We start from the raw sequence: 9,484 nt of genomic DNA on the forward strand, positions 1-9,484 counted from the left end.
CAACAGCCCCTCCCTTCACCCATCAAATCGTGTGACCCTACGATTAACCACCCCTCCCCCCAGCCCGTCTTTACCCTTTTGCTTCCCCCTCCCCCTTGGATCCTCATACATGTTCTATAGTAATGGTCTTATACAGTACATATCCTTATGGGACTGAGTTAGTTGACGTAGCATAATACTCTCCAGTCCTTCCCAAGTTACGGAGTGATGTACAAAATCATTGCTCCTAAATGCTTCATAGTATTCTATCATGTGAGTGTACTATAATTTCTCAATCCATTCCATTCTGCTTGGACATGTGGGCTGTTTCTATGTTCTTGCTATGATGAATAATGCTGTTATGAACATTGGCTCTATTGAACACAAAGGCCTGTTATTTCAGAAGAAGATGACTAATTCTTCTTCCTACTCTGTCTTAATATGAATGATAAAATTTAAGACTGTATCTGACAGACAGACATTTTATAAAAAAGAACAGATGAAAGATATTTCCCCAATTATAGAAATAACAAATAGATTCAAAGTTGTCCCTGCTTTTGACATAAGTGTCTTGACCCACCCCTTTCCCTGCTCTGTCAGAATTCCCTTCTACTCTTATTTATGCCATTCAACACGTATCCCCCCTGTCTTACCCTTGATATGATGGCTTATATCTTAAGCCTTCTGGGCTTCTGTGATTCTGAACTCCTCAAGCTGCTGCCACTTTCTTACGCTGCAAACAGTATCTCTTGAGTTTAAGAGTCTCTAAGTTGTGTCAAGAAATCTAGAGGACAACCACCTGGCCAACTGACTGGAAGAGATCTATATTTGTTCCCATTCCAAAGAAAGGCGACCTGACAGAGTGAAGAAATTATCAAACAATATTATTAATATAACATGCAAGTAAGACTTTGCTGAAAATTACCCACAAATGGCTGGAACAGCACATCAACAGAGAAGTGCCAGAAATACAGCCTGGTTTTAGAAGAGGTGTGGTACTAGGGATATTAGATTTAGTGTTATATGGATCTTAGCTGAAAGCAGGGAGTGCCAGAGGAATGTCTATCTGCATTTCATTGACTATGCAAAGTCATTTGACTGTGTCAGTCACAACAAACTGTGGTTGACTCTGAGACGAATGGAAATCCTAGAACACTTGATAGTGCTTATGCAAAACCTACACTTGGACCAGGGGGCAGTTGTTAGAACAGAGCAAGGAAACACTGCGTGGTTCAAAATTGAGAAGAATGTACGCCAGGAATGTGTCCTATCTTCATACCTTTTCAATCTATATGCAGAACAGATTATCCTGGAGCCTGGGCTCTCTGAGGAGAAATGTGACATCAAGATTGGAGGAAGACTCACCAGCAATCTGTGTTACACAGATGACACAATCCTGCTTGCTGAAACTGAGGAAGACCTGAAGCACTTGCTGCAGGTGGTCAAGGACTGCAGCCTTTAAAATGAATTGAAGCTTAACCTCAAGAAAACAGAAATTTTCACCACTGGGCTGATTGGCAACATCATGATAGATAGTAAAGAGATTGAGATTGTTAACAGCTTTTGTTTGCTTGGTTCCACAATCAACAATTGAACAATATTATTAAATATGTTAAAAAGTACTTGTGGTACCAGCAACCATGAAATTAAATGACAAATTGCATTGGGAAAGTCTGCTTTCAGAGAACTCTCCAAAGTACTGAAGAGCAACGATGTCAGTTTGGAGACTAAGGTGCACCTGATCCAGGCTATGGTCTTTGCAATTACTTGCTATGTGCCAGAAAGTGGGACAATGAGTAGGGATAATAGAAAGAGAATTGATGCCTTTGAGCTGTGGTGCTTGTCTAGTTGTTATTCTAAAGATAAAAAAATTATAACTTTTAAAATTAATACAATGAATTTAGTATAATTGATGCAAATACATTTTATACTAATGCTAGTAAAAAATGCTGGATATTGTTCATCTAATTATCAACAAGTAGTACAGACTTCTTATAACTCTGTACAAAAAGCTAAATTATGTGCTATTGTACTACTATTGACTGATATTAAAGCATCTTAAATATAGTAATTGACTCTCAGTATATAAAATATATAGTAAGACATATTGAGACTACTTTTGCACAAGATGATTCTGAGTTAAATGTTTTGTTTTTACAATTGGAGTGTATTGTTAAAAAAGGAAATAATCCTTTATATATTTCCCCTATTTGAGCACACACTCATCTACCAAGACCTTTAACCTAAGGTAATGAAAGCAATTAATTATTTGCTACTGTATTACAAGCCAAAGAGTAGCACTCTAAATTTCATAACAATACTAATAGTTTGCATTATATTTATAAAATACCTTGAAGAGTAGCTCAACAAGTTGTTCAAAATTTCTCTCAATGTGCTAGAATAAATCCTCCTCGCTCCTTGGAGGCAAGGATTCTGAGGCTTTGTCTAACATACTTTGGACATGTTGTAAGGAGGGACTGGTCCCTGGAGAAGGACATCATGCTTGGGAGGGTGGAGGGACGGCAAAGGAGGGGAAGGCCCTCTGGGAGATGGATTGATTCAGTGACTGGGGTAATTGGGATGAGTGTGTCGCAGACAATGAGATTAGCACAGGACAGAGCAGAGTTTAGGGCTGTTGTACATAGGGTCGCTGTGAGTCGCAAGTGACTCGACGGCACATAACAACAACAACAACTATCAAGAGTTAACCCAAGAGGTCTTAAACCTAATCAAATTTGACAAATGGATGTTATTCAATTCCAAGAATTTGAAAAATTAAAATATATACATCATTCTGTAGATACTTTCTCATCATTTTCCTGGGCAATGGTCTTGGCATCTGAAAAAATACTGAGTTATCACATTTATTTAAAGCTTTTGCTATTATAGAAGTACCTAACACTATAAAAAATAGTAATGTGTCTGCCTATTGCTCTTATAAACTTAAAGTTTTCTTTTGTTATTATGATACATGATTTTAGTATTTCAGAAAATAGTACAGGACAAACAATTACAAGGAAAAACATTCTCAAATGCCTTTTAAAACAAAAAGGGGAAATAAAGGAAAAAAGACTATTAATTGCCTTATATGCCTTAATTATTTTTTTTAAGCCTTCAGGAGCATGTTTTTTGTGTTTGAGATGATACATCAGGTGCTCTCTGGGCTACAAAGGGTAAAAAGAAATCCTCTCATTACAAACTGACAAAGGTCAAAGGTCAAACATTTTCACAATAGCATATACCACATACTCAGAAATAGATCTGGGTTTAATACAAATGATGTAATTTCCTAGTCATCTACAACTACTTTTATAACTTCACACAGATAATGAATTAGGCTAAAATGCACTATAATATCTGGTAGACTTCAGGACCAGTATCCTTAGGACATCACAAAATACATTTTGTTATCCCAAAGAAGCAAGACTTGCTAATCTACAGCTACAAAGTTCTACTCTTGATAGCATTTACCTTTTTAGGGACTCTCCCAGTCTCCAAGGATTAAAAGCAGAGACTAGAATCAGTATAACATATACATAGAAGTCCGTATTGTAAAGGCTATAAAGATCTGCAGCACTGTGCAAAGATGCCTTCTGCTCCTTCACACTGTATACAAATGAAGTGAATTATGTGGGGAATCTCTTGGTCCACTGTCTGCCTATCCTGCCATGTTCTACTCTGTTGGTCAAATACTGAGTGGCTATGTGTCCAACCAGAGGATCCGCTGGGTTGCAGTCTGTCAAAAGGGAACAAATAGTCAAAGCAGGACTCTAGTTATTTTTAAGGATGTCCAGACAGATGACTCCCTGACTGTTGATGCTGCAGTAACAGATTCTGGTGCGGAAAGTAAGTTTTGGTGACTTATATGTATAATCTGATGAAAATGTGATATCCAGTAAAAACACACCACGTTCATATACAGAACCTGGTGGACCAAGTATAGTTGACCTCCATTCATAAATGTTATCTCCTTTAGGCCCAGCACTGAGTTAGGAAGAGGATCAAGGGTTATTTCAGCTAGCTCCTTCTGAATTCTTTTAGCACTAGTGGATAACTAACTTAGCAGTGGTTTTGCCAGAGAGTTTGGTGTTTTTCTTCTGCGGGGTGGCAGAAGGTTTTCATTCTTCTTGTTCATCAGGTTCTGGAGCGGCTGGGTTTCGCTGGTCTGCGTCTGAACTACCAGTTCTGGTGCTGGGCCTCTCATCATCAGACCTTTGCCGATCACCGGATATCTTGGTGAAGTTATTCCTCAGAAAACTTGGAAGCCCGCCTAGCCCCTCACAGGCTGCAATGGTGTGGGCTAGTTTAAATTTTTTAAATTTTAATTCAGCAGCAGAATTACAATGGCAGAGCCATGAAAAAGAAAAAGCTCCTAATTTAGATCAACCCATTTATTATTTGAACCAAAATGCTGATACTTGGAAATCTGGTCATGTACTAATATGTGGAAAAGGTTTTGCTTGTATGTCCACAGAGAATAAAGAAAATATTTGGATTCCTGACAAAAAGCTTACATTTTGATATGGCAAATAAAAGAAAGTTCAACATGCTGAATTTGAATGCAGAATTTGCTGAATTGAATCTACGTCAAGCCCAAGTTCAACAACTCTTTGGGAAGACCCGTGGAGGAAATCCACCTACCTGGGGCTAATTAAAGAGGTTAACACAAGAGGGAGAAAAACTAGTGGTTCAAGATGGACAAGTTTTAAATCCATCCACTTTGTTTCTAGCTATGATTGCTATAGTATTCACTCAGGTATATATGGCGGCAGAAAAAGAAAATCACACTTATTGGGCATATATGCCAAATCCTCCTTTGTTAAAATCTTTTTCATAATGTTACCCTATGATTAATGTATACATTAATGATTCAGATTGGATGCCTTGTATTATTATTATCTATTATTATGTGTACATAATAATGTGCACAGTATTAATGTACTGTATGCATTAATAATTCAAATTGGATGTGTGTGGTCCAGCTATGCCTAATGAAGAAGAGAGGGGAAAATTTAATTATACTAGAGGAACTATGAGAACCCCAATTTGTATTGGACTGACCCACATCGCTTAAAAACTATTTATCAGGCATATTTATCCATTACACAAAATGAAACTAGCTTACATGACAATATGTTTATTTTCAGTGATTCTGGGCTCAGATATATCAGTTACTCATTTAAAGATATCCCAGATCTTCCAGTATTCAGGTTCCTATTTCCCCCCCCCCATTTAAATAATTAAATACACTTATTGGGCATGTATCCCAAATCCTTCTTTGTGTTTCATAATGGGACCCTATGATTACTGTATACTGTATACTTGTTGTAGAGAAGAGTCTGCTCAAGTATTAGTTAATACTTCCTATGGAAGAGTCACTGATTAAAGCCCTTTTGGTTCCACTCGAGAAACATTTAAAGATATAGATTTAAAATGGAAACAAAACCATCAGACTATTAGTACTCATGTCCATAATAATATTACTTGGTATGAAGGAGAAGTATTGCTTCCTTCGCTACATATACCTGGCTTCTCACATCAAAGGATCTTTGGAAACTAATGTGACCATTAGGCAAAGTCAGAGGCTGGAGAAGAGGAATGAATTTTTCTAGAAAAAAAAATCAAGATTTTACTTTAATAATGAATCTTAATGAAACTAGATATTTTAAAAGCTGTGTTAAATTATTGTATATACTTATTGGAAATATCACCTGGGAAGAAGAGAGTGGATTAATATATTTAAAAAAATGTTTTTTATACATGTTTGAACTACAAGAGTAAACGTTAACTTGCATGCTGAAAATATATATATTCTATATTATATATAAGTGTATATAGATTATTATATATGTGTATATATTCTATATAAGTATATATATTCTGTATTATATGTAAGTATATATATATTCTCTGGAATACCAGAGGAATATCTATCTGTGTTTCAATGACTATGCAAAGGCATTTGACTGTGTAGATCATAACAAACTGTGGCTGACTCTGAGAAGAATGGGAATCCCAGGACACTTGATCGTCCTAATGCGAAACTTATACTTGGACCAGGAGGCAGTCGTCAGAACAGAGCAAGGGAACACTGCATGGTTCAAAATTGGGAAGGGCATACGCCAGGGATGCATCCTATCTCCATACCTTTTCAACCTATATGCAGAACAGATTATCCGGGAGGCTGGGCTCTATGAGGAGAAATGTGGGGTCAAGATTGGTGGATGATTTATCAACAATCTGCGCTATGCGGATGACACAACCCTGCTTGCTGAAACTGAAGAGGACCTGAAGCGCCTGCTGCAGAGTGTCAAGGACTGCAGCCTACAATATGGATTGAGGCTCAGTGTCAAGAAGACAAAGATTCTCACCACTGGACCAATTGGCAGCATCAGGATGGATGGTGAAGAGATTGAGATTGTACACAGCTTTAGTTTGCTTGACTCCATAGTCAACAGTCTTGGCACCAGCAGCCAGGAAATTAAAAGGCGCATTGCCATGGGAAAGTCTGCTGTTAGGGACCTCTCCAAAGTGCTGAAGAGCAGTGGTGTCTCTCTGGAGGCTAAGGTGCGTCTGATACAGGCCATGGTCTTCGCAATCACCTGTTATGCATCAGAGCATTGGACAATGACCAAGGAGGATAGAAGGAGACTTGATGCCTTTGAGCTGTGGTGCTGGAGAAGAGTATTGAGAATACCATGGACTGCTGGGAAAACAAACATTCATTTGTTGATGGGCACTTCGGTTGTTTCCAACTCCTTGTTATTGTGAACAAAGCCACGACGTACATGGGTGTGCATTCTTTTTTGTCTTTGTAATGACCTTTTTCTGTTTCATGGATAATATCCGATTTGTCATCCAACAAATCACCTTGTTTTCTATCACTGGTGTTCAATGCTTCAAATCTATCCTTAAGATTATTATTATATCCAGGTTAGATAGACTCAAGATCATATTTTGGTTCTTGTGGAGTTTACTTTTCTTCAGCCTTGAACATGAGTAATTGATGTTCTGTTTAATTGTCAACACCTGGCCTGGTTTTGAGTGCTGAAATTGAGCTTTTCCGCTGATTCCTTCCACAGATATAATCAATCTGATTCCTATACAGTCCATCAGGTGAGGTCCACTTGTAATGTTATTGTTTGTGGTTTTTTTAAAGAAAGTATTTTCTATGAATAAATCATTGAAAATGTGAAATTTGATTATTCTACTTCTGGCCTAATATCTGTTACCAAGACTCTATTTTTCCAGCTACCATCCCTTCTTCATTGTTTCCAATGTATGCCTTCCAATCACCAATTATCATTAACTCATCTTGATTGCATATTTGGTCAATTTCAAATTGCAAAATTTGGTCAAAATCTTCAGTTTCCTCCTCTTTGACTTTAGTTATTGGTGCATATACTTGAATAATAGTCTTATTAACAGGTCTTCCTTGTATGCATATGGATAGTATCCTTATTACTCATAACATTATACTTCAGGAGAGATCCCGAAATTGCCTTTTTAACTATAAATGCAACACCATCATGATTTTCATTTCTCGAGTAGTGTACCATGTGATTGTCTGATTCAAAGTGGCCAATGCCAGTCCATCTCATTTCACTAATGCCTACAATGTCGGTTTGTGAGTTGCATTTAATTTTTCACAACTTCTAGTTTTCCTACACTCATCCTTTGTACATTCCATATTCCAACTAATAAAAAATATTTGAAACTGTTCCTCCTCGTGTTTATTTACTTCCAACTGGGGCTCTCCCTCTAATACTGTAATTCTCTGTGTTCCTCTATCGTTCATAGGGTTTTCAGAGGCCTGCTACTTCAGAAGTGGATGGCAATCCAGCTTCCTAGTCTGTCTGAATCTGGGATTTCTGCTGAATGCAAATGCCTTCTCTGTGTACCTTCTTGTATTTCAGAGAATGGAAACACAAAAGACACACTGTGCATATTCCCTTGCAGTTGAGTTTTTTGATACAGAGTTTGCTCCCAAAATTTGTGTGTAAAGTGTATGGTGTTTGAAAGGTGGATGTGAAACAGAAGCTTATTTCTACCCTTTGGGGCTATTTGCTTCTGGTAGCACAGTCATAATGCATAAGATTTTTTTAAAGCAGCATTCCAGGGTCTGTTCTTCAGTTTTCTGGATGCTGAGAGGAGGTTTCTACATGGCTGGATTTCATGTCCAGTGTCCATCATAAGCTGTGTGGATGAGGAAAGGCTGCTGTGTGTTGATAGCAGTTATAGAACATCCTTAGCAAAGCAGAGAGTGTAAGGATGGCACAGAGCTAGGCAGTGTAGATTTTTCTTGTTGTAGCTGAGGTAGCTATGAGTTACGACCAGCTTGACAGCACCTAACACCAACAGTGTTCTGGTTCTGTGTCCAGGGATTCCAGAGTGATCTCAGAGGTTGGAGTTTCTCTAGAACTTCTGTTTTCTGTGTTATCGTGGCAACCAGTGCTCATGATCCAAGTTAGAGTTTATATATTTGACAAGCTTCTAAGTTTCTATAGTTTCACAAGCTTCTAAGTCCTGCATTGCCTGCCTTTCTCTTTTATATACTTAGAGTCCTTTCAACTTGTCTATTGATATACTACATGCATATCAAATGTTATATGATATTATTATAGGTGAAACAAACACATGATATTTGTTTTCTTTAGTGCATAACAGAAAAATCATGTTTATATACAAAGCTCCTCAACACTCCAAACTCATTGCAGTTAAGTCTAACACAAACTCACAGCTAACTCTCAGTGGATTTTCTAGAGGCTGTAAAAACCACAGGAGACCAAGCTTCATAATGCCACTCAAGGATGACACGAAGAAGAAAGATGCCAGAAATTCGGCCAAGAAGGACAAAAACCCCATGAACAAATCTGAGGGCAAGGCCAAGAAGAAGAAATGGTCCAAAGGCAAAGTTCAGGACAAGCTCAAGAACCTGGTCTTGTTTGACAAAGCCACATATGACAAACTTTGTAAAGAAGTTCCTAACTATAAGCTTATAACCCCAGCTGTTGTCTCTGAGAAACTGATGATTCGGGGTTCCCTGACTACGAGAGTCCTTCAGGAGCTGCTGTGTAAAGGACTTATCAAGCTGGTTTCAAAACACAGAGCTCAAGTAATTTACGGCAAAAACACCAAAGGTGGCGATGCCCCAGCTGCTGGAGAAGATGCATAAACAGGTCCAACCAACTGTACATTTTAAAAAAGAAAACTTTACTCAATCAAAAGAAAAAACACAACCACAGGAGATTCCCCATCTTACTCCCATGGAGCCTCTGGTGGATTGGAAGTGCCGGAGAAGAGCCACCTTTGGGTGGCACAACACCCTGCAGATTGTTATGTTGTAAAGTTCCATTGAGTCAATTATGATTCATAACAACCTTGTGAACAACAGATCTGAACCTTGTCCTATCCTGTGCCATCCCATGGACTCTGTTATGCTTAACCCCGTCGGGAACACTATACGTCAATCCATCTCACTGAGGGTCTTCTCTTTTACTGACAC

The 9,484-nt window shown here is 38.1% G+C and overlaps 2 pseudogenes; one reads left to right on the forward strand and one right to left on the reverse strand.

Moving 5' to 3' along the window:
* Positions 1-3,605: 3,605 nt before the first annotated feature.
* On the reverse strand, positions 3,606-4,527 carry LOC102851070 (annotated as a pseudogene).
* A 4,249-nt stretch (positions 4,528-8,776) lies between these two features.
* LOC102846336 lies at positions 8,777-9,154 on the forward strand (annotated as a pseudogene).
* The last annotated feature ends 330 nt before the right edge of the window (positions 9,155-9,484 follow it).

Source organism: Elephantulus edwardii, unplaced genomic scaffold (assembly GCF_000299155.1).
Source record: "Elephantulus edwardii isolate Elephantulus edwardi_28Jun2011 unplaced genomic scaffold, EleEdw1.0 scaffold00222, whole genome shotgun sequence".
In the NCBI taxonomy this organism is placed as follows: Eukaryota; Metazoa; Chordata; class Mammalia; order Macroscelidea; family Macroscelididae; genus Elephantulus; species Elephantulus edwardii.